The 26,762-nt window shown below is 47.4% G+C and overlaps 1 protein-coding gene across 1 annotated transcript in view; it reads left to right on the forward strand.

The window, feature by feature from the left end:
• Positions 1-26,762, forward strand: part of DNAH5 (dynein axonemal heavy chain 5) — a 5,853,083-nt gene that overhangs the window by 4,550,445 nt on the left and 1,275,876 nt on the right. The gene's annotated exons all lie outside the window — the stretch shown is intronic.

Consider the following 26,762-nt stretch of genomic DNA (forward strand, 5'->3'; position numbering starts at 1 on the left):
TGCCAGAAACAAAATCTGTTTATCAATGCAACGATAAGAGTACAAAAAAAAATTGTAAAAGAATTAGTGCTGACCCCAAAGTTTTGCTCAACAGCCCGCAGCTGGTGCTATTGAATGTCGGCATATCGAATACCAAGGCTGCATAGTTTTGATTCCACCTCATGCCGCTTTAATCCACCATCAGTCCCTCCCTTCTCCTTTATCTCACTATTTTGCAGGTGCTATTCCATCCCTGCTTTCTCCATTGGTCATATTTATTCTGTCTTTCTCGTACTCCTTTTCCCTTGCGTGTTTTCTGTCTCTTACTCTGGGTCAAAATCTGATAAGAAAAAATAAGTGCAGGTCCACAAAAATAAGTGCCTGTCCCTAAAAACGAGTACCCAACTGCAACCATCAGCTCGAATTCAAATGTCTATATATTGAATTGCAGTAGCACTGCATTTGTTTAACACTTTCTACTCTTGATGAGGTATATAATCTCTTACAGTGAAGGTCTAGCATGATACTCCATAGCTTTTGAACAATGATTGTAAGCTCCCTGCGATGACAGAATGTGACTGAAGACACCTCATTGCCCAGTGAATGTCATACCATGTTTTATCGCCTATAAATCTTCTGGTGTTTACAAGGCCAACACCTGGCGTAAATTATGCATTAGGTTTGCTTGTGGTTTCTTTTTGCAAATTTGGGGACCATAAAGCGTCATCAGGTGGATCAAGTTTACAACTGAGCTTGGTCATCAAAACAAAACATCCATAAATGTGAAGCACGTTAGACTCTACAAGAAAGACTAAGAGTATTTTAGTCTTTAAACCATGAAGGTTTATAAAAGGTTAATTGTTCACAGAAAGCAAAATGAGGTTATCATTAGTTATTAACCCACATGTGAATAACCGATTAATATGCAATTCAAAGTAAATCAAAGTCTTAAATTCAGAAAACTAACAAGCATGGTATCACCTCAAAGGGACAGACAGAGAAAGTTTCATGTTCTGCTCTGCTCTATTCTGATTCTTAGTCTGACCAGGCAATTAAAATACTCCCTATAATAAAAAAACATAGCTCTAACACTTTTCACACCTACACATGTTCCGATGAGTTGTCCAGTCAGGTTAAAACGAGATGATACAATTATGTGCTTGTTATGTTCTGAAGGCCTTCACAATACAGGCTTCTTCAAACTTACATTATGTGTACCAGGAAGAGATGCATATAACAAGCGGAACTCTGCAGGTGTCTTCTTGAAAGCGCTATTCATTAAGACATTCCATGATTATCAAAGAGAAAACATTTCTTCATTTTTGGAAGGAAGGCAAAATAACATTGCTTTCGATAATTAGAACGTCAGCGCACCTTGAAATAAAATGTGCATGTGTTGCAAAGTAAAGATGGCAGCCAACTTTAGCCATTTTAAAATTCAGGCCTACATTAGCTATAAGCAATCTAAATGTGTTTAAACAATCATATCTCTCTACAAAACAACAATTGTCTATTTATGTGTTGATGTTGTGTTAATGTGAAACATTTCACATAAAAAAACTCCTTCATTGCCTCCCCCTGGTGTTTCTGGAAATCACCATAAATCTCACGTTCACTAAATTGAGATCTTCCCTTATACAGACGTTGTCAGTTTTTGCATATTGTGTCTGGACTCCTCTAACCATTTAAGCTCACAATATACTCTGTCTTGAATGCCATCCAGTTCGTATTCTTCGCACTCTGCTTTCTTCCTCTCGTTGCTGCTCTTCTCCCGCACAATTTTACCAACCCTTTACAGAAATCATTTTGCTCCGCCTTATTAAAAGAAATATGCATATCTGATAGAGACACTGGGCCTGATTAACAGAACTAATTTAAGACAAAATCCTAAACTTACTACCATTTACTCATTTTGGTATTCACAGAAGGCACTTACTCATTTTGGTATTCACAGAAGGCACTTACTCATCAGTGTGCAAGTGCCTTCGGTGAATACCAAAATGAGTAGGTACCTTCTGTGAATACCAAAATGAGTAAGTGCACTTACTCATTTTGGTATTCACAGGCACTTACTCATCAAAGAGTAAGTGCCTTCTGTGAATACCAAAATGAGTAAGTGCCTTCTGTGAATACCAAAATGGTAGTAAGTTTAGGATTGTGTCTTAAGTTAATTCTGTGAATCTGGTCCATCTAGTGCAGATTCCTTAACTTTTAAACTCTCCCCGGGCTTCAGACTGGATTCGGAAATGTTTTCAGCAGTCCCTCTGCGTGCCCGGGATGGCGCCTTACGACTCCGTAATGATATCAACTTTGGTTGCGACATAAGTGGAGTCATATACATCCCCTCCGGTGCACGGAAGTCAGTTCATACTTTTTCCACACTGCAGTGCTGATCCAGAGAAGTGGTTCCTCAGACCATTTTTTCTGGCCTTCTTCGACAGTTTTGTCGGTTGGGGACAATATGCCTTATTTCTATGTCATCAGGCTTTAAGCCTTGTAAGCCCTGTTCTCGACAAATGTCGACTTGAGACCCGCATTCCGTTTGTGTGTGGTGTTTGGGAGAACATCACAAGTTGGAGGATTGCGGCTTCTGCCAGAGGCTGAAGCCCAAGTCGCTCAGGAAACGCCGTATGAAGTTACTGACAACGCGTCTGTCGCGGTCTTCAGAGACTTCACGCCCTCAATCGTCATCTTCTTGTAAAGAGGTCCATTCATGTGGCCGTTCCATGAGCCGTAGCAGATCTTGGGCAAAGACATCCAAATTTAAGAACAGGGGGGTGTGGAGTCGATAGTGCAAACTGAGTGAAATGGGGCATTTTCACTTCCTCCTCATGGTGAGACTTCTGGGAGTCGCCTTGTGGCAGGTGATACAAGGTAGTCTGGGCCGTTTCAGCCCATTTCTGAGACTATACCTTCACAAATGGAGGAGACTTGGATATCTGCACTTGGTGAGGGTAGTGAGCTGGACTCTTCCCCAGCTTCGGGGCTACATTCACAGAAAGCACTTACTCATCAATGAGTAAGTGCCTTCTGTGAATACCAAAATGAGAAAGTGCCTTCTGTGAATACCAAAATGAGTAAGTGCCTTCTGTGAATACCAAAATGGTAGTAAGTTTAGGATTTTGTCTTAAGTTAGTTCTGTGAATCGGGCCCATCTTGTGCAGATTCCTTAACTTTTAAATTCTCCCTGGGCTTCAGACTGGATTCGGAAATGTTTTTAGCAGTCCCTCTGCACGCCGGGGAATGGCGCCTTACGACACCGTAATGATATCAACTCTGGTTGCGACATAAGTGGAGTCATATACGTCCCCTCCAGTGCACGGACGTCGGTTTATACTTTTTCTGCACTCCAGCGCTGATCCAGAGAAGCGGTTCCTCAGACCGTTTTTTCTGGCCTTCTTCGACAGTTTAGTCGGTTGGGGACAATATGCCTTATTTCTATGTCATCAGGCTTTACGCCTTGTGAGCCCTGTTCTCGACCAATGTCGGCTTCAGACCCGCATTCCGTTTGTATGTGGTGTTTGGGAGAACACCACAAGTTGGAGGATTGCAGCTTCTGCCAGAGGCTGAAGCCCAAGTCGCTCAAGAAACGCCGTATGAATTTACTGACAACTCGTCTGTCGCGGTCTTCAGAGACTTCACGCCCTCAGTAGTCATCTTCTCGTATAGAGGTCCGTTCATGTGGCCGTTCCATGAGCCGGAGCCGATCTCGGGCAAAGACGACCAAATGTAAGAACAGGGGGGTGTGGAGTAGATAGTGCAAACTGAGTGAAATGGGGCATTTTCACTTACTCCTCATGCTGAGACTTCTGGGAGTCGCCTTGTGGCAGGTGACACAAGGTAGTCTGGGCCGTTTCAGCCCTTTTCTGAGACTATTCCTTCACAAATGGAGGAGACTTGGTTATCTGCACTTGGTGAGGCTAGTGAGCTGGACTCTTCCCCAGCTTCGGGGCTACTTTCCCCACCTAGTCTTGCTACTGAGGCAAGTTCCTCCTTCGCAGATGTGTTGAGGAGAGTGCCCGCAGTTTTGGAATTGACACTGCCTACGGTTGAGAAGTTCACCGACCCTCTGATTGATATCCTTTATCAAGGACAGTCGGGGGAAGATCCTGTTCTTTCATAGTGACGCCTTGTTCGGCATACTATTGGGTACTCGGGCAAAGTCTGGTACAGGGGTCATGGTGGACTGTGCTGTATCTCACAGGCACCTGTCTGCTCCTGGAGGCCCAGTTTGTCTCCTCAGGCATCCTAAAAGTCTTAGCCGGGTAGTTCAGGCTGCTACAGCCTCACAGGATATGGATTCTTCACCTAAGACTCCATTGATGGGAGAGTGTAGAAATTAGGATGCATGTGGCAAACACATATTTTTTTCAGCTAGTTCTGCTTTAAGGTCCACCAACACATCTTGTGTTCTTATGTGTTTTTCCCATGCTTTGTAGGATTCTTTGCAGACTAGGTTACCATCATTTTCGGATGACCTCCATTCTGACGTTGAACAACTGATTAGAGATGGCCAAAAGGCGGCCAAACTGAAAATTAGATGTGGCATGGATACTACTGATTCAGTAGGTCGGGCATGGCATCTTTGGTGGCATTACGATGTTATGTATGGTTAAGAACTTTAGGTTTTTCAGAGGATGTACAGGTGACTTTTGTTGATATGCTCTTTGACAGTGCCCATCTTTTGGGGGCTCAGGCTGATTTGGCATTGAGAAGCTTCTGTGATAGGAGAAGTGATACAGAGTCCTAATTACTCTTTCTCCGTTTGTATGTTGTTTAGTTGTGCCCCTATTCTTGGGTTGAATATGTCATACAGGATTTGTATATTTCAAAGGGCTAGCCATGTTAGGGCATTGACATGTCCGTCTTTTAGTTACACCAAATTGGTGTTCCTGCGAGGAGCAGATGTTATTGTTTCAGTACTGTCTTTAACCGTTCATGTGTTACAAGGATACCTTGTAGTTTTTCCTTTTCTTTTTTCCTCTGAACATGGCCTTCATGCTCAAGAGGTCATTTGCAGGAGATGTGTCTTCCGGTTAGGCAGTTTATCTTTTCACGTGCTACTTTCGAAGCAGCTTGGTATATTGGTATTCATTACTGTTCCCTTGCAGGATCTCTTATAGAGACAAATTACTTATGACAATTGTAAGACCTTATATACAGAGTGTATACTTGTTTTCTGCAAATACTCAGAATTTCCACTAAAGGGCAATTTTAGTCTCTGGTTCCTTTAAAACACAGTTCTTTTCGCTACTTTAGCAGTGGGTACTTTTTATTGAATTCTAGTGGTACACGGGTAGCTTTTGTGTTGAATAATTTTTAGGCTCTGCTTCCTGGTGAGGGGGGTCATTCCAGCTTTATTATGTGATGTGTTCCTTACCTGTACATAGAAATGTGTTCCATGGAAGTGTGCTCCTTTTAGCTGGAAACATTACATTTGGCAATTCAAGATGTCTGATTTGTATTCTTCTGCTGAATACTTAAAGTCTCTGGGCCCGATTCACAGAATGAACTTAAGACTAAATCCTAAACGTACTACTTTGTGGTATTCACAGACTGCACTTACTACTTTTGGTATTCACAGACTGCACTTACTACTTTTGGTATTCACAGAATGGATTTACGACTACTAACTTTACGTCCGCACTCGGGCCGGAAATTCCGGCCCGGAGGCGGAGCTTACGGCCCGGAGGCGGGGCTTCCGGCCCGGAGGCAGAGCTTCCGGGCTGGAGGCGGAGCTTCCGGCCCGGAGGTGGAGATTTTGGCCATGGCTAAATCTCCGCCAACGGCCGGAAGCTCCGCCTCCGGGCCGGAAGCTCCGCCTCCGGGCCAGAATTTCCAGCCCGAGTGCGGACGTAAAGTTAGTAGTCGTAAATCCATTCTGTGAATACCAAAAGTAGTAAGTGCATTCTGTGAATACCACAAAGTAGTAAGTTTAGGATTTAGTCTTAAGTTCATTCTGTGAATCGGGCCCTTGATTTCTTCCAGTTTTGGAGGTGATATTTATTCCTATGTTCAATTTTGGAATATGGTTGTCCAGTGAGTTCTCCTTCTAAGTTATCTGAGATGCAGTATCTAAATATTTATCTTAGGGCTATTTACGACCATGTACAACATTGTTGAAAAGATTTCTATTCATCAGAAGAGAAGGTTCGCTGTTTTGATCCTTCTTCACTTTAAGAACATCCTTGCTATTTCCATATTCTTTGGCATTGGTACTATTGGTAGTCATACATTTCCTGTTGAATAGTTGGATGCTCTTCGTCCCCCCTGGGGACATTTCTCTTTCTCTATTCAGCATTTGTTATTTTCTGTACCTTACAGCCCTTTAAGGAACCATAGTGTGTACGTATGATCCGGTGCTTCGTGTGTTCTTATTGAACTAAATATATGTATCTGAGCACTTTTCTGCCTTACCTTCAGATTGGATTTTGACTCATATCTTGATATCAGATTAACCCCCTGCCCATCCTCCCAGCTCTGCAAACGATCTGTACTGTAGGGATTATACCCCTTTTCAATGCTGGTTATATACGCCAGTGATCACTGTTTCACGTAATTATGTAATTCAAAGGGCCATTTGGTCTTACTTCTCAAATTTTGACTTGATATTGCCATACCTTTCTTTTCCAAATGCCTCGTCACAACCTTGGGTCTTTTCTTATGGGCCTTGTCTGGGTATTATCATACCCTTTATTTCCATTTTCTAATTATGTTTTAAAGATATATTGACTTTTATTGGCACACTGTTTCCACAGCCAGTTTCTATGGCGGGGCCGCGTTTTGGTGTGAAAGGGTTCACAGAAGAAACTGATGTCTGCACGCCGGAGGGGACTTATATGACTCCACTGACATCACTAGTGGAGTTGAAGTCATCAAGGAGTCGTAAGACGTTGTCCCCCCCCGCGCGTAAAAGGACTGCTGAAAACATTTCTGGATCCAATCTGAGGCCTGGGGAGAATTCTAAGGTTAAGGAATCTGCGGCTAGACTTTATCTCTACCAGATAATATGTTACCAAAGGTAAGTATCTTGTTCATCAGGCAAATCAATGAGATTAGTATAGAGGTTAGTACATGTAGGAGTGGCTTTGTGTATTCTGCACACTTACTTAAGTGAAGCACCCTGCACTAATCCAGACAACCCTTATGGTGATTTTTGTGGTCTTAGACAACCATAGAAAGCTCTCTAAGTGGTAGCTGTGGAGAGCAGCTTCAGGCTTAGTCCGGAAGGAGAGTTAAGCAGCTTGTTTTACCAGAATTAATCATATAGTGTAGGTTTAACGAAAAAGAACCAGACAGTGCAGTTATAAAAACAGTTATATTTATTATACACACTCACTAACACATTGGTATATCTCCTACCCGGAGATATAAACAAAATACACACAATATTTCAAATGTAAAACAGGTAAGTAAGCACAAATACACAGTGAACTCCAGGAATAGACCAAACCATATACTAAATAGGTGAAATGCGTACTGCGACAGAAGCCGGGATTCGAACCAGAAGACTCATAAGAGCTGGGGATACAAGAACCCACCCGAGGTAAGTACCCAGGAACCCCACGGAGGCTGTGTGCCGAGTGGAAACACAGCCGCTTACTCAATGCAAGTCAATCGGACAGTTGTGGTTGCAGTTTTTAAGAAGATGGACTCTTTCCAGTGGACCCTGAATAAACCCAGTGGAATACAGAGGGTTGGAGAGTCACCCCTCCCGTGGATACCCCAGGAACCAGGATACCTACACCAGAGAAGCCAGGTGCATAGGTGCAAATGGACGTAGGAAATCGCCGTAGACCTCAATGGAGGACTTCAGAAAAGGTACCGCTAGCGAAGAAGGTGTAAGAGTCTTGTGGAATCCAAGCATGGATTCTTGAAGAGAAGTACCTGCAAGCAGAGGGGGCAGAGTCTATGCCACTCTGAAGTGACAAGTTGGCATGGAAGATCAATGACCACTGATGATGGAAGATGCAGAAGTGATGACTGTGACCTAGTTGCTAGAGCTGCGAGGACCAGGCGATGCCATGAAAGACCAGGAGTCGTTCACGAGCTGTCCCGCGTCGGGAGTCAAGACCGGGGGTCAGTATCTGGCGGGAGCACCAACAAGCCTTGACAGTGGCAACATACATGGTATACAAAAAAAGTGCAGCGTTGGGACCCGAAAGGTCCAAGGGATTCACCAAGTGCAGGAGAGTCAGAGCAGGCCCAGAGCAAGCAGAGGAGACCACTGAAGCTAAAGAAGACCCCCAAGAGGACCCACAGGCCGAAGGCACAGGAGTCACAAGAGGACCGCGAGCAGCTCACCAAAGATGCAGGTCTACGGTGCAGAGGATGCAGGGAGGATGAAGATATTGGCAGGAAGAGATGCTGAATGATGGAGCTTCTTGTAGCCCGAAGATCGCCGGAGAGCAGAGTCAACAAGCCTTGATAAGGAGAAGCCGATGTAGTACACAGGGGTTTTGTTCCAGCGGTTCTGATGAGGGGTACTGACCCCAAACTTTCTGAAAAGACAGTGCAGGCATTGAGAGAGTTGCAGAACCACCACCTGTGTTGCTGAGCCTTGCTAGTCCGTAGGACGTCAGGAACAGCAAGCTGTATGCTAGGTTGTGGTGCCTACAGATGCAGGAGAGTGACTCCTTCACTCCAAGGGAGATTACTTTGGGTGTCCTTGATGCCCACAGGCCTGGAGAGGAACCTGGATGAAGCACAGGCACAGATGACACAGAAGACCTGCAGGACAACGTGACCAGGAGCAGCCAGAGTCTTCCTTGGTACAGTCTCGGTTCCTAGGCGAAGTCCAACTTAGTCCAAAGTGCCCAGACGGTAGAAGTTGAAGTGGTTTTGGGTTTGAATCTTGTCCCATGACGAAACTCAAGAGCCACCCACAGATAAGCCCTTAAGCACCCTAAGGAAAGGGTTGGGACGATTCAAGGATCCCTCCCAGAGGAAGGACTGGACAGAGGGGAGGATACTCCCATATTCTTTGTCCAGTTTCATACCAGAGCAGGAGCCTACGTCTCCTTGAATTGACTCAAACTGGAGTATGCAAGCAGGGCACCAAATGTGCCCTTCAAAGCAGCCTGGTGGCACTGACAAGTGCCCCCAGCCCAATACACTCACTCCAGTCTGCGAGGTGGTCACACCTCCCTGTGGCAGGAAACCTATTATTCTGCCTTCCCCTGCTCGAGCTTAGCTCAGCAGCAGGAGGGCAGAAACATGTCTGTGGTCGACAGCAGCACTATCTTGCTGTTAGACCCCATAAGGCTGGTACCGGGACTACAGAGGGGCACCCCAGTACCTGGGATCCTACATCCAACACTGGAATCGGTGTTGGGGTAGGATTCCAACATGTTTGATACCAAACATGACCGGTTTTGGTGCAGCCAATATATAGATAGACAGCTTGTATTTGACTTGATGTCCACTCTATTAATTAAATGGCTGACCTCACTTACAGAGCCTAGAGAATCAACTCTGGGGTTTGTAGAGGAGCCCTGTTAATGCAGGGGTACCCTCACACTTGTAACCAAGCACCCTGCCCTCAGGACAGAAGAGCCTGCTATAGGGGGGACTTATAGTTTTTAAGTGTAGTAACCTCAGATATAAGTAAAATTGTATCTTTTGTAAGTGGTGCTAGCACCAACGTACAAGGGCCACAGTGGCAGGACTGTAGTCACAGTTTGAGTGGTCTCTCATGGGTGGCATAATACACGCTGCAGCCCATGAGAGACCCCTGGTGGACCTATGCACTGGGTACTGTATACTAGAGATTTACATGGGTACACCAGTAGCCAATTGGGAAGGTACCAAAGTGCTTACCACTGTCAAATTTAGGGAGTAAGCACAGTGACTGGGGTCCTGATTAGCAGGATCTTAGTCAGACTTGTCAGAAAACAGAACAACACCAGCAAAAAGTGGGGGTAACCATGAAAGCAGATCCTACTTTGCTACAGTACAGTTTTAAGAATCCGTCCTGCAATACCACTAAATCACTTGCCAACCTTTGAAAATCCTTTCCTTATTGGTTGTCAGCCACCTGTCTCTTTCAAATTCTTCACTTCACAAGAGATATGTGATGTTAGTAATGAACTTGTTAATTGCGTTATTTGTATCAGGCACATATGTGCCCCATTGCTGAACATGAAGCATGGGGCTGACTCTGTCTTTTTTGCTAATAAGATGTCTAAAGCAAGCCTTTTCTGCAATACCATTGCTCTTGTGGCCATATTCTCCGATTTATTGTGGTTAATGCACCAGCTGTGTTAGTAGTCAAACAGTCTACCACAGTAGACAACTTCCTGGGCTTCACATCATTTAAAACTACACCTATGGAAAACATTATAGCTCCAAATGTATTGCCTACTATTTGTGTAGCACTACACTTAGCTTTCCAAATAGTCTTTACACTCCTTTCATCTAGGTTACCTACATGACACAATATAGGAAACACTAATGCTACATATCAACTATCTATCCAATTTTGCAGAAGCTGAAAATAAGCATTTTTTCTGCACATTAATAAACTTCTTTAATAACAGGTCCTTTCCCTGACAGAACCTGATCACCCATAATGCTGAACTCTTGTACACAATCACTTCAACCCACCATCTCTGACCTTTAAACCTAAACTTTCCCTCTCACCATACATAGTTTTCCCCTTGTTTTCAAATCCAGGCTAAGTTTCATATGTATTCCTAACATCCTAACGGTTTCTTCTACCTTTTCCAAACCAATTATTTCTCCTTTCTTTATTCTATTCTCAGTCTTCTTTTTTCTTTCATTCGATTCTTCTATAAAGTCGTTCTCAAACCTATTCAACTCACATGAAGCTTTGAAATTAAACAGGTTAGTTACGTTAACTTGTGTGATAGGCTTTATATAATGATATATTTTCATTCAGAATTAAAGACTCAAACATAGGCACACTGTCCAAAGGCAAATCGCAATTATAAAAATAGTACTCCTGATGGTAAAATAAATTCATGATTATACTGCAGGTTAAGGGAGTACGTACGAGGCAAGTGGTGATACATTACATCAGCTGCTATAGACACAGGCAGATGTATTCAAATATAACAGCCCTGGTCACACATGACTTTGGAATGCTCATTTTAGAGTCTAAAATAAGCATTGTCTGAAAGATTGCATTCAGAGCCATCTTTGTGTAGTGTTTTCATATTAAATCTACATTGGTCATCTAAATAACATGCGCAATAGGAAAGTCAAGAATCACTAGTAAGCCTACTATTAATATAACGATGTCTAATGCCAAAACCTCTACCATCCTTGATGACAATGTTTCTCTCGAATCAGATCGAAAAAGAAATATAAAAAATCTACTCATTGACACTATTATGCACATCATCAAAACTTTCAGTTCTTTTCACTGTAAATCTTTTAGTCCATGTTAAACTCTAGGATGGAGGAACATACAACTTATCCAGTGTTTCATAGATTCAGATGCTTGAGTCATCCCTGCCGTCGAGATGGGAGTCTCACGGTAAAAATAAAACATATATATAACAGTAGTAAAACATATTATAATAAGCTATAATGTACTGCATAGTCACTGTAGTGGCCCATCCTTGTCCTTTTGTAAAAAAAAAAAAAAAGAACCCAAGTTGAAACATATTCAACGGGTTCTAGCACCCTCTAGAACACGCCACAGAGAGGCAAGTCCCTCAGATTTTCACGTTGTGTAACAGGAAGTCTCCATGAGCTCTGATCAGTTTTCTTTTATCGGTTAGATGTTTTGAGTACAGAATGTCTGATACTTATAAAAATGAATTATTCAGGCCTTGTGGGTCATGTGGGAATAAGAGGCTTCATTTTGCAGATTCCCCACAAGGTTTGTTTTGATTGCCTTACCCTGCTCATAAAGTTAACGACTGTAGGATTTGCAGGACTTTTTCCTCTAAAGCCTTAAAAGGCAGGGAAGGCAATTTACTAATTTGGCTGGAGAGGCTAAAATGTAAAACCTTTGTGGTGTCTGATGATGAGGGCAGTGGTAGTTCTCAGGTGTCAGTCCATCTGACTAAGAAAAGGGACAGGTCTGAAGAATCCCCTGAGGGACACAAAAAATCTACAAAAAAGGCCCATCATGAGTATCTGCATTCTACCTCTAAAAAGGGGAAGCTGCGATTCTCTTTTGAGGAGAAATGTGGGTCAAAACTGCCTCAAAAACACCCCAGAAAGCTGCCTTCTAACAGCCTAAGACTCAGTAAGAGTCTGTCAGGACCTCCTCGTCGTCTTAAAAGACTTTGTCGACGCCGAAACCACCTCCGACCTTATCGGCGCTTACTTCGTCTACAGAACCATCGACGAAGACTGTGCCATCGTCGACGATAATCTCTTTGCCGTCGGCTACTACACTGTTGGCCGCACTCCCGTTGTCGACGATGCCTCCTCCCTCGTCGATGCCTCCTCAGTCGATGATGACCACTTCGACGACGACAATGCCAATGTTGACGATAGTCATGTCAATGTCGACGATATCTGTGTCACCGTGGACGATCATCTCGTCGACGCAGCAACGGAGAAGGCCTTCTTCACTGCAAATAACCCCAATCTTGTCATCCAGGTTCTCCTCCACGATCCTGTCGACAAGGGTTTTTTACCAGGACCAGTCTTATATATCTCCTTTGCCTCCTAGTCAGTTTTTGGAGGAATCTGAGGATGGTGGGTTGTTCAGTCCAGCCCGCAGCCCCTCTTAACTCTACGTAAAATTCCAAGAGGAAGAAGATGAGGATGATTATCATGGCACAAAATACCAACCTATGGAAAGACCTCCGGTATTGATGCCTCGTCAAGAGCCTATGATCCAAATGTCTGTGGCATTAGTGCAGGACTTGACAGCTATGCTACAGGATTACCATATCCGTTTCCCTACTGCAGGAGGTTCTGTTCAAAGACAAGATTCTCCTCTGCCTGCTTTAGATCCAGCAGCACCTTCAGTTCGTACAATGGAGGCTCAGGATCCTGTGCCTGCATCGCAAGATCAGAGGATACAGGATGATGGCGATAAAACAGTCGCCGAGGAAGGTGAACTTCCCAAACCACTTACTACCATTGATGAGTGGGAGGATTATTTAATTCCAATACCTTCTCCGCCGGCTCCTCAGGCAGTTGATTCCCCTCCTGAGGACATTGGGGGCTTTCATGCCAGTATGGAAAGAGCTGCAAATCGATTCCACCTTCCTATGCCTGTTAAGCAGTCCGACTTTTTTTTATATGAGTATAAGGAACAGAACAGAAAATATGTCCACGCAATTCCCATCATAGATCATATTTGGGAAAAGGGCGTTAAAATGATGAAGAACCCCTACTCAGTACCTGCAATTCTTCCTAGAATCGACGAAAAATACAAGGCCCCTGATGATGTCCCTGCCTGCATGACCGGACAACCTAAGACGGATTCCGTGATTTCCCAAGCTACACAACAGAGATCTAGAAATCAATCAGTGCCCATAACTGCACCACCTGTTTGGCAAACACATTGACGATGGCTTACAGGAGATTAAAAAGGACACAGCTAATGCTTTAGGTATGCTCCAGTACAGAAAAACACGTTTTTGAGGTGCCCTTGGCTGAGGGTCATACTCCTTTTTGGGGAGCTACCAAAAATACCAGCCTCAGGCTTATCAATATAGATATGGCTATCAACCACAACAATCATATAGAGCCCCCCCTGCTGCCGCTTACTCCAGACAGCAAAACAGAAGTAAGCAGCCCCTGCAGAGCAGGGACAATTCCAGAAAGCAGTGACACCTCCCCAGCACCTGCAACAATTGGGTCATGCATCAACCCCAGGATGACAAATATTTTGTTACATTTCGACCAATGGAAGAAAATCACTTCGGACAAATGGGTCCTGGACATAGTAAAATTTGATCATACCCTAGAATTTGTAAAGATCGCTCCACCTCACCCGCCCCTAAGGAAGCCTCCACCTCATCTCAATCTCCTCAGAAAAGAAGCCAGAATTATGCTCCAGAAAGGAGCTATAGAAAGAGTGCCTCACTCTCAAGTGGGAAAAGGTTCATATTCCTGTTTATTTCTGATTAAGAAAGTCAGTAGAGTGGAGGCCTATTTTTAGACCTAAAGAGATTAAACAAATATCTACAGAAAAAGTCCTTCCGCATGGTCACTCTCCAGGAAATTCTGCAGCTCCTCAATCATGCAGATTTCATGACGACACTAGATCTGCAGGATGCATATTTCCACTTCCCTATCCATCACAAACATCGAAAGTTTCTCAGTTTCACTGTGGCAGGTGCTCATTTTCAGTTCAGAGTTCTCTTTTTTTGGTCTGCGGTCAGCACCCAGAGTATTTACCAAACGTCTAGCTCCATCCGTCGGCTCCTCTCAGGCTGCAGGGCCTGCAGCTGTTCCCTTACCTAGACGACAGGTTGGTAAAAGCACGGTGTTTGACAAGCCTCAAATGCAATTTCAATTTGCCTTCAAATGTTTCCTTCCCTGGGGCGAACACTCAATTTTTAAAAGTCAGTTCTGCATCCATCTCAAAGGACGCTCTTTCTAGGAGCAGTTTTGGACACTATCCAAGACAAGGCATTCTTGTCCACAGAAAGGCAATCACACCTAATTTCCCTAGCAACAAAGTTAAGAGAAAGAAAGTTTGCTTCTGTGAGGCTGATAAAATCTCTACTGGGCATGATGTCCTCTGCAATTCTAATGGTACCTTACTCTGTCTCAGAATGAGACCTATACAAGAGGAACTAGACAATCAATGGCTTCAGGTGACTGGATCATTCGACGACCTGGTAAGGATAACTCCAACCATGCGATCAGCTCTGCTTTGGTGGCAGCGCTCCAGCAATCTCTCAATAGTGCTAACTTTCCTTTCTCGAACACCAGAGTTCATCCTCACTACAGTCGCTTCTCTAGAAGGATGGGGGGAACACACCTTCAAGATCTCCAGATAAGGGGAAAGTGGTCCAAATCACTTTCAAAAATGCAAATCGAGGGGACGTGCCCAAGCGCGTCAAGATGGGCCCTACGTCATCCGCTCCTTCATACACCACCATCGACGAGTGCCTACCTCAAACTCCTGCTGCTGAGCTGCCCTGGGCCCCGGTCCCACTCTTGGAAGTGGTCTGGGGATGTCTGGATGGGCAGGCTGCCGCTGTGGAGCAGGCCTGACTCGCGGCACATCTAAGATGACGGTTTGCCAGAGCCGGGTTCCGGCTTCTTCTAGTGCCCCCATGATCCGTAGCTGCCTGGTGTGCCGCGCCGGAATTTGAGACCCTGCGGGGCTGTTGCCTCTGACCTGGCTTGGGACGGCGCATTTGCTCACTGATCGAGCTGAGCTGCACCGGCTGGCGGTAAGGGACGCGGAAAGCGGCTGCGGCAACCCCACCTGTGACCGGGCTCTCGTGGAGCCGGAGCGCTGGAGAGAGAGATCGGCCGTCAATCAGGCAGCAAGCAGCCCAGTGTTCTGCCTCCATCCTCACCGGTTGTTAGAGCCGCCGGAGCCCAAAACCGTGCCTCACACACTGGGCAGGTGCTGGGCCCCAGACCCCAGGCCTGCTTCTGGTTGCCAGAGCCCCCAGCCTGCGCGCTTTCTTCCTGGAGCTGCGGTGGTGTGCTGAGCCCTTCAGCAGTCAATCGGGCAGCAGTGAGGTAGGTGGGGGTTCCTCTCTCCCCTCCCTCTTCCTGCTACTTTGCATTGGGGCCGGCTGCCCAGTGGGGGCCCCAAGGAGAGTGGTGGCCCCAGGAGGAGAGTGAGCGACTACATCAAGTGCGGACCCCGGAGGGTTGCCTGCACCGGGACAGCTGTGGTCCAGGGGCCCTTCCGCTGACCTGCTCAGGAGTCCGATTGGCAAGGTGAGGAGCTGGGAGGCGGTCTGCATCGGCCCATCTGAGACACCTGATATTGGACCCTGGGGTGGGTGGAAGGGGGAGAGATTGGCCGTCGGCTGGGCCGGCAGAGGGAGTGGGGTCGGTGTCCTGCATCTCCCCCCCCTTCGCCCCCTTGGTGACCAGAGACTACTACTGATGGGGACCGCCCTGCGCACGATCTGAGCATTGGTCCCTGAACTCTGGGCTGGTCGCGGCCACATGGAGCACTCCCTTGGCCCACGCGCTTTCTCCCAGGGGATAGCGACGGTGTATGTGGAGCACCTCGGCTGTCAAACTGGACAGCGGTGGGGGGCTGGTGGACTTCCTCCCCCCTCTCCTCCGCTCAGTGGCATCACCGGGGAGCCTGACGTGATCGGCAGTGGTACTGGGGTAGACTGGCGCCCCTGGAAGGGCTCGGCGCCATACCGGACGGCGGAGTGAGCGGAGCCTCCCTTCTTCGCCCCTCCCGGACGACCTGCTCCCTACATTCCATCTTGCCAATACTCTTGCAACTTATCTTGGGCTGGATCCTGCGCCCCAGACCCGGCGCTTACCCTGTCCCTGAAGTGGGACCTGCACGCTCGACTTCTGGCCTGGGGGTGTGAAGGGGGACTGCTGTAAAGGGGCATCTGCCATCGCTCGGGCCGCTGGGGACCGTGTAGACAGTTCTCCCCCCCTCCTTTTTTTTTTATCGTTCCCTTCTTCCCAGCCACTGTCTGCCCTGGGACGCCCCTGGACGAACGCCCCCGCTTCTGCCTGCCCTTCATCTGAGCGCCGGATGGTGGTACCAGCCCCCAGCCTTGCTGTGCGGCAATCATGGGAAGAGATCGGGCCCCGTAACCCCCCTGCCACACAGACTAAAATGGATCAATACTCGGTAATGGATTCCGGGGCGATGGGAGGGACCGCGGGAGATGGCACCCCCACACCTGCAGATATGTCCACTATCCTTCAAGCCATCCGTACCTCCCAATCCTCAGTGGAGGGCAAGATCAAAGAGGTTCGGGTTGACATGACTCTTCTCAGACTAGACCTCTGTAACCCCACGGCCTGGATCAAGGAAACAGATTCTCATATATCCATGGTAGAGGACGACGTCTAACACCTTAAGGATCAGGTGGCTCGCCTTCGGAATTATACCCATGAACTGCACAAAAGGGCCGACGATGCTGAAAATAGATCACGGCGCAACAGCCTCCGCCTGATGGGGTTTCCGGAGGGAGCGGAACAAGGCCGGACATCTGACTTTGCTGAACGCTGGTTGCGCTCACGGATGCCCAAGGACACCCTATACCCATGGTTCGCAGTTGAACGGGCGCACTGATCTGTCGCGCCCAAGCCTCCGCCAGGCGCGCCCCACAGGCCGATAATAATGTGGATCATCAATTTCAGAGATCGGGACTCCATCCTGGCCAAAGCACGGGAGCAGCAACGCCTCAAATACCAGGGACACACAATCGTGATCTTCCCTGATTACACCCGTGAGGTTCAGGGACAACGTCACTTATTTGGAGAAGTAAAACAAAAGCTGCATGCCCTCAACATCCAATACAGGCTTCTCTTCTCAGCCCGCCTCCAGGTAGCGTTGCAAAACAAAACCTTTTTCTTCGACTCCCCTGAAGAGGCCTGGACATGGGTGACGGCCCCTTGCGTCTCAACACCCGGAGCACCTCTCCCAAGGACTGTAGTGAGGGTGCCCGCCGGGAACTGCCTGACCCGCGGCCGCCATGCGCATGCTCACAGAGGAGGTGGGGTCCGTGATGAGCCCAGTCGGACTCACTGCTGGGTCCCGCGCACTTACTCTTCGAACCGCTCCGACCCAGGGAGATCCTCACTCCAACCATCGCTACTGGCTCCTTTGGACACAGATCTTTCCCGTAGCCCGGACCGCCCCACGGGGCCACCTTGAACCCACCACATCCTCCCTGCAGTAATTGGTTCTGCGGCCTTGGCGCTGCACTTCAGATCATCATCACTTCTCTCTCGATGGCCACTAGCACAGAACATCCTGCTATGAGGAGGGGTCCTCCACGATTACCTATTCCCAAGTGTTTGGTTTTCTTCTAGGTTTTTCAGTTAGGGTCAACAGATGCTTCTTTTTCCTGAAGTATAGGGAGGGGGATCCGTTGTCCCAGTTTTTCCTTTGTTACACTTTGTTCACATTCACTTCCTTGATCAACAGCATGACGACCACACGTCCCATAGAGTAGGCCGTCCCGGCTCTTCACTGAGATATGTCATACACCACACTTGCATCCCTGACCAACAGCAAAACGAATGCGCCCATTATCAGACTTGTAGAGACACGCCCAATGCTTCACGTAGACTGACTAGTTCGCTCGCGCCTGGCACCCACACGAGACCTTTCCCCCTGCACTCATATCCCCCATGGCAGCTATCCACAGTGGGAAGGGGACGCTCCATGTAATGTCCTGGAATGTCAATGGACTGCTAGACAGGGTCAAGTGGACAGCGGTCTTGCGCTCTACACAACGCCACAATGTCGACGTACTGCTCCTCCAAGAAACCCATCTGGTGGGCAATAATTGCCCCTTCCTGACAGGATATGGCTACGGTGGGGATTGGTACTCCGGCTTTACTCGGAAGTCAAGAGGAGTAGCCATCCTTGTGCGCTGCACCCTCCCATTCGCTCTACGTAAGGTCACGACTGACCCTCAGGGTACCTATGTCGCCCTGGAGGGAGCCGTGGGAGACCGTGCGCTAAATTTGCTGTCCGTATACTCCCCACCATCGCTGACGGCCCCCACACTTAAGCAACTTGCGAGGTTGATAGCCGCCCTGCATGACCATTATAGGGGGAGACTTTAATGCTGTCATGGACCCTGCGCTCGACATGGTGGGAACCCCTTCGTCTTCTAGAATTTCTCAGGCCAAGCTCTTATTGAACTGGGAGACTACCCTGGGGGTCTGCGATGCCTGGAGACTCTGGCACCCTGTGGTCCGACACTATACCCACACCTCGGCATCCCACCACACGACTCGACTACATTTTCATGCCGGCTCTTGCCTGTCGTATAATCAAGGAGTCAACCATACTCCCTAGGGTTATTTCCGACCACTCCCCGGTGACACTGAGGGTGGGTGACCTCCCGGATGCGTTACGACCGATCTGGAGGCTGAATGCCTGGTTTCTCCAGGACAAAGATTTGAGACTTGGTGGGCAACGACCTCCGCCAATACTTTATTACCAATCAAAGCTCTGTTCCTTCCCCTGGTACCCTATAAGAGGCTGGCAAGGCCACCATTCGTGGCTTCGCCAAAGGCCAGCTCAAGCTTCAACGGGCTGCGCAGGAGTCCCGCCTTACCTTCCTGGAGGCTCAGGTTACCCTACTTGAGGACCAATCGCCCAAGGGGAGGACTGAGGCCCTGGACAGGAGACTGGCATTCCTGCAAGATGAGCTCAGGCAGACCTCCTTGGAAGCTGCCAAACTGCTTTGAAGGTCTTCGTGGCGTGGGTCTATGGGTGGGGTAACAAAAATGGGAAGCTACTTCATTGACTGGCCACATACCCGATGGCCAACCGCATTATTCCTGAAGTGTTAGCCCTGACTGGTGAGGTCCAGCAGTCTCCGGCGGCGGTGGCTCAATGCTTTGCTGCATACTACACCTCCCTCTACGCTGTGCAGCCTCCCACTCTCTTACTCTCAGAACTGCTTCACCAAGTACAGATCTCTTCCACGTCTTAGTGAATCTGAGGCAGAGGCGCTAAACCTCCCGATCACTCCGGAGGAGGTCAATGAGGCAATCTCTTGCATGGCTTCCGGTGAGGACCCGGGGCCAGACGGACTCCCACAGGAGTTTTATGCAGCCTACCGGGACACGCTGGTTCGTCGCCTGTTGGAGCTGTATGCGGAGGCGGTTGATAAAGTCTTGTTGCATACCGAAACTGACATGGCCACCATTGTGGTGATCCCCAAGTCTCAGTCCCCTTCGAAGCACTGCTCCGATTACCGTCCTATTTCCCTCATCAACTTTGAGCCCAAGGTGTTCACAGCCGTCCTGGCTAACCGGTCGCAGCTGTATCTGGCCAAATTGGTTCATCTTGACCAATGTGGCTTCATACCCTCGCGAGGCACTATACACTGCCTCAGGCACCTTCACCTCGCGAACCGTCAATGCCTGACTCCAGACTTGTCCCTTCTTCTCGTAGACTTCGAGAAAGCTTTTGATTTGGTGGACTGGCGCTACCTAGAGGCGATGGGTTTTGGGGACTATTTTTGCAAGCTAGTACAGACGTTATATTGCCGACCAAGGGCCAAAGTGCTGGTTAATGGAGCCCTGTCGCAGCCCTTTCCTGTCCGAAAGGGTACGAGGCAGGGATGCCCTCTTTCGCCCCTCCTCTTTGCCCTGGCAATGGAGCCTTTGGCATGTTTCATACGCTCCGACTAGCGCATTACAGGGTGGAGATGGCCTGGACTTGAGGAAGACAAAATTGCCCTCTATGCGGACGACGTCCTCCTATACTTGGCGGAGCCTGCGCTGTCTGGACCCCGGTGCTTTCGGGCGCTGAGTCTCTTTGAACAGACCTCTGTTCGATTGAATTCTGCTAAGTCTGTCTTGGTCCCCCTTCACCTTTCTAGAGAGTGCTTCGAGTGGCAGTCCACGATTCCCCTTCGACGGCAATCCTTCAAATACCTCGGGATATGGGTGACTCTCCACCCGGACCATGCCTGGGCGCTCAATGTAACTGCCTTAGTGAAGAAAGCCCGGGCCGATCTCCTCAGATGACAAACACTGCCGCTGAACTCAATGGGCAGAATCGCCTTATTCAAAATGAGGATACTGCCCAGGTTTCTCTACATGCTTCAGAACACGCCCCTTCCCTTTTCGCATGCGTGGTTCCGGGAAATGGACAGCATGGCCGTCAAATTCCTATGGGGGGGGTCAGAGGCCCCGTTTGGCCCTCGCCCAGTGTTGGATCCCACCCTTCAATGGCGGTCTGGGGATGACAAACCTGTACCTTTATTATCTGGCTACTCGGCTCCTTACCTTGCATGACTGGTTTACCGGGGGCTGGTCGGATCCGGCCTATCGGCTGGAACTACACACCCTAGGTCTACCCAACATTCAGGGGATGCTATACGGAAACACTGTTCCCAGAACCCTACCCGAGGTCACACATGGGGTACTTCTGGCTTGGCAGGCCTCTCTGCGCCACACTCACTGGTTGGGCAAATTTACCCAATACACTCCACTTTGGCAGGGTGCCCAGTTAGGGGGGGTTGCCGGCTTATCCGGCTTTAGAGCGTGGGACCTAATCGGGATCTCGCAGCTGGGAGACGTCTGGAAGGGGGCACTATGCGTTCCTTTCAGGATCTTCAAAACCTATACTCTCTACACACCTCACAGTTTTACTGCTACCTGCAGCTGCGCCACGCTCTCCGCTCGCACATCCCAGAGGGTACATTTCTACCCGAATACAGTCCGCCGGAAGCCCAGGTGATGACTGGCAATCTGGGTAAAGGAGAGATCTCCCGTATTTATCATTCTCTCACGAATAACACCCCCAACACACTCTCACGGCTCAGGGACAGCTGGGAGGGATGGCTTGGGTCCTTAGACAATGCCGACTGTTGAAACGCGCTCATGGCCCCCAAATTAATTACAGTATCAGCGCGGATTCGCTTGGTCCAAACATACTATCTACACACTGCTCATCTCACGCTGCTGCGCCTTCACCACGCTGGGCTTCACCCCAAAGCATCTTGCCCACGCTGCCAACACCCACAGGCTGACTTCTTCCATATGGTATGGCAGTGCTCTGTCATCACATGCTTTTGGGAATCGATAACAGGGGAACTTACTGATGTCCTAGGTTGGGAAGTACCACTTCACCCCACAACTGCACTCCTGGGAATTACCAATGGGCTGGACGGCTCTCGAGCTGACAAACTTTTCCTGAATACAGCCTTGATGTGGCTAAACGAGACATTGCGGCAAACTGGCTGGCCTCGACTGCCCCTGCTATGACACGCCAGTGCAGAGGGGTGGACTGGTGTGTGGCGCAGGAGCAGTCTTTATACGAGGCCAGGGGATGTCCAAAGAAATATCGCAGGGTGTGGGGTAAGTGAGTGGGGGCGATAGACGACTAATGTTCTTGTTGGACAATTGCGGGCTGTGGTGGGTGTTATTCTACTTTTTTTGCTTATCAAGAGCATATGCACTGCCTTATGGACGCTATGTTCCTCATATGTGACGGGATCTGAGCTAGCTGTTTATCTTTCGTCTTATTGCGTATGTTTCTGAAAAATCAATAAAGTTGGTTATCAAAAATGCAAATCACCTTCCTGGAGCTTCCAGCCATTTTTCTGGCCTTATAGGCTTTCCTGCCAAATATTCAAGGATCTTCGGTCCTGATAAGGACAGACAATACCACATGCATGCATTACCTAAACAAGCAAGGGGGAACACGCTCCCAAATCCTATCACAGGAAGCACAAGAGATATGGAAATGGCTTCTCTTTCACCACATATCTATCAAGGTGGAACATCTTCCGGGTGTGATGAACAGTCTTGAGAATACCTTGAGCAGGACTTCCAAATTGTGGCATGAATAGGAGCAGGACCAGAACGTTCGAGTACATTTACCAGATGTGGGGCAAGCCCAAGTTGGATCTCTTTGCTTCAGAAACGAATCGGAAATGCCAATTCTATGCCAGCTGGGAACCAGAAAGAGGCTCTTGGGGGGAACGCCTTTCTGATGAGGTGGACTGGAATCTAAACCTACGCATTCCCCCTTTCCCTTACCCCCAAGACTTCTGATGAAGTTGAAAACGTAGCCATGTGTCCCAAGGTCAGAAGAAACATGTGTGAGCCTACGTCGGGGTAAAGATGGTTTTATTTTTAAACAGGTACGCTTTCTGCGGTCTGCCAGACTGAATAGAGAGTAAGGGGAATAACGGGCCTCCTCTCCGGTCCTCCCAGCTTCTAGCGGCGTCTTCCCTTGTCCGCCGATCAGTCTTCTTCCCTCTCCCCGCGGACTGGAGGCGTATGTGGAAGGACTCAGGAACCCCAAAAGAAAAGTTAAAGGCAGGGGTAAGTATTCTTGTGGCACAGTGAACAATAAGGGAAAGGAGTGAGGGAGCAACCCAATCCAACCAGTGACACACGGCAAACGGTGAGGAGTGAGGGTGATGGGTTGGGGCTGTGTACTATGCACAAACGTCGGTAAGCGGTTGACGTCTCTACACGTCTGGCCTCTCCCGCCTCCCGACCCAGCCCGTGAACCGCTCCCGTACCTGTGTCAGCCATGCTCCTCCTGGGGCGTGGCTCAGCGGAACGCGTTCCCGGGGGCCTACTGGCTTTCTCGTCCACTCTGGGCTTTCCTTCTTCCCCTTGCAGGCTAGGCGTTCGTCCCAGGCGTCTCCGTTCTCCGTCTCGACCTTGGTTCCTTCTTCCTTCGTTCTCCTCTCGCTCCGTCCAACCTCCGGTGATAGTGCGCACCAATTTCCGGTCGTAGTCTTCTCTTATTGGATCAAACGCGACAACGTCCTCACTGGGGGTGGAGTCGGCAACCAGCGAGCTACAGTTAAAGGGACCACCGCCTGATTCCGTGAGGTCCGGCTGGGATGAATGGAACCACTCGTCCTGTCGGGGAGAGATAAGGAGAGGTAACATCATGGGCCTCCCACCAGTCTGTCAGTCCTCTTGCCCCGGCTATGCCCGCCTTGTGACACCATGCCAAATAATTCTCATTGCCCACGTTGGCCACTTCAGCACTGGCTCACAGAGCTTCTCCTACTTTCAGAATGCAGACCTTATCGCCTTCCAGTATCGCCAACACTGTTGACATTGAGCAGGGGCCAGATTCACCATCCACATCCCGCCCTTCTGCAGCTACATGCCTGGCTTCTGAACTCGCTGAATTCAGGGAGTTAGATCTGCCTCAAGACTGCTAAAGCAAGGTCACCATCCACGATTAAGGCTTACACTCTCAAATGGAAACGTTTCTGTTCGTGGTGCCTTCATAATGATTTACATCCTCTTGAGTCTTCTCCGAATAAACTTTTATCTTATCTGCTCTTCCTGCCTAAGTCTGGCCTTATGTTCACATCCATTAAGTTACATCTGGCCCCCATGTCTACTTACAGGCGTTCCTCTGGAGGTTTATCTCTTTGTTCAAGTTCACTGGTTAAACAGTTTATGAAAGGACTTTTCAGAGCATATCCTCCTGTTAGAGCTCCTCCTCCGGAATGGAGACTTAATCTAGTTTTGGCACAATTTATGAAACATCCCTTTGAACCAATTTACAGAGCTGAACTTAAATAGGTTTCCTGGAAAGTAGCTTTATTGTTAGCTCTTACTTCTGCTAGGAGAGTCAGCGAAATTCAAGCCTTTACTATTAAGGAGCCCTACCTTTGCTTTACTAATGACAATGTTTTCCTTAGAGCAAAATCCTAATTTTATTCCTAAAATTCCATCTTCTTTCCATCTCAATGAGCTGATTATTCTAAGTACATTCTTTCCTAGTCCTAATTCCCCGGCTGAAAAAGCTCTTCATACTCAAGACATAAAGAGATGTCTCAAATTTTATTTTTCACATGCTATGTCCATCCTAAGATCGGATCAATTGTTTGTGTCCTATGGTGCACAAAAGCCAGGTACGGCAGTTACTAAAGCAACAATTGCAAGGGGATTGCATCGTCTATTCAGTTTTGTCATATTAAAGCAGGCAGTCCACTTGCTGTCAAACCTAAGGCTAATTCCAGGAGAGAAGTATCTTCATCAGCAGCGCTTTTTGCTGGAGTGCCATTGGATAACATTTGCCGTGCCACAACTTGGAAGAATGTGCATACATTTACATAGCACTACTGCTACAGAAGCAGAATCAGCTGTAGGACAAGCAGTTTTATGTAAACTTTTCCAATAAGGTATTCATCTGTTTTGGAGGTGATTATTTTTGAATGTTAAATCTAGTGTATTTGTGTCACATGTCATTGATGGTTTATGTTTTCTTAATGCATAAATGCTTCTTTTCGTATTGTCTTGCTGTTATATTACTCTTGTCACTGGTGCTCGAAAATCTGAGGGACTTGCTTCTCTGTGGAGTGTTCTAGAGGGTGCTAGAGCTTGATTGGCTGTGTTTCAACTATGGATCTTTGATACAAAAGGACAAGGATGGTCTAGACTGGATACCTAAAGTGAATTTCTACTCTTTAGTAGAAGTCTAATATCTTCTTCTGGATAGTCAAGGTGCAAAACATGAATTTTCAGATGTACAGACGTATGTAACTTGAGCTTGTTAATTGAAACTTTTGTTCAGTCATTAGCTGTGTTAGCATCGTTCTGTTTTTCTCAAAAACACTTTGATTATCTCCATAAGTTCTCAGTTCAGGTTCACTTTTAGTGAAGTAGGTCCTCTCATGAGCTGAATATCTTTGGGTTGGCACTCTTTGCCTCTTTTTTCTCCTGACTTCTGGTTGTTCCCTGTTACTAGCACTCTGTTCTGTTTGGCTCTATTTTATCCCCGATCATCTCTGTAATTTATTCTTAGGTCACAACGGCTCTCAATCTCTCTCCACTTTTTGGCCATGTCTCTTCCCTATGCACTCTGCCATCCGTACTTGCAAACTCTTCCAGTTTGTTGGGCACACTCTCGTTCTCAGCTGTTCTACTGATTGTGGTTATTCACCAGAGGCTCTGTACTTGTCACAATTTCACTTTGAAATTCTTGCATACTGTCTTTTCCTCCCTCTAGACGTTCATTATGTGCTTGACTCTGCAAATCAATTGTTTTCATCAAGGCTAGTTGATCTGTTGAGTTTGTTCACCAGAACCCAGATGCCTGGACTGAAGTTATGGCACAGCTCTTGTCTTGCAGGTGGGATTGCCAAATAAACCTGATGAAAAACAGAATGCACCTCATCAGCCAATCCTTGGCATTAGTCAAAAACCATTTCATCCATCATATTAACAAGCACACTTAAAAGAACTGTCGGAATTTCCCATCAACACTTCAAATGGGTAGAGTCTAGTCTTTCTACTGGAAGTGCTTTGAAGGCTTATCAGAACAAAGAGAAGAGCATCAGGACATTTAAAGAAGGTTGAAGCACATTCCATGGCCATCTTGGACTCCAGAGTTCCATTGGTTTGTCCACTATGCCTGAGGCTTACAGTCTGTAACTGCAGTGGAATCTGATCGATTATCAAAGCTACACACCGCAATCTCATAATCTCATTCTTAAAAAGTGCCACACAATCTGACTTCAGAGAAACTGATAATCCAAAATGAGGGATCAGTTCCCTCTATAATGCTTTTACAAAAGTGAGGCTATCACACCTCATGGTCGGGTATGTTTCAACCCAACCGGAGAAGAGAAAAACTAATATTAAAATTGAATGAATCCCATTAACTACGGCATCGCCACAAATTTCAATTGCATGCAATTAAAGGGACCATCACACTTTCTTATGTGGCTCATGGTCACAACTGTTTTGTCCACATTTAACTGCTGGCAAGTGACGCAACTTTGACATACGTTTTCGCCAATGACACACAAACCACGATTATGATTATACCAGCAGTTTCTAAACGTATGGCCCATGACATCCCTTTATGAGTGTACATGACCCTGGAAGTGTCTGGCTATTGGGAAAGGCTTAGCATCAGATAAAACAGGTCTCCCACCGTCAAAGCGCAAATTGCGCTCTGATTCGTTTCACATCCATTGCTCACACATTTTTCCTTCTTGCTTCTGGTGCATCATACTGCAATTCTCTCAATTCCTCATAAGTACTAACAGTAGTCATTAACACATTTGAAACAGGGTCTTTATCAAATTCACATGGTTCCTTAGAATAAATGTACAGGACTCAAGAGCGGAATTTCTGGCCATTTTTATGCAAGGTAACAAAATCTCATCTGCTTTTGAGTGCTATACATTTCACAACTGATACCTCTCTAG

Source organism: Triturus cristatus, chromosome 5_2 (genome assembly GCF_964204655.1).
Source record: "Triturus cristatus chromosome 5_2, aTriCri1.1, whole genome shotgun sequence".
Lineage (NCBI taxonomy): Eukaryota > Metazoa > Chordata > Amphibia > Caudata > Salamandridae > Triturus > Triturus cristatus.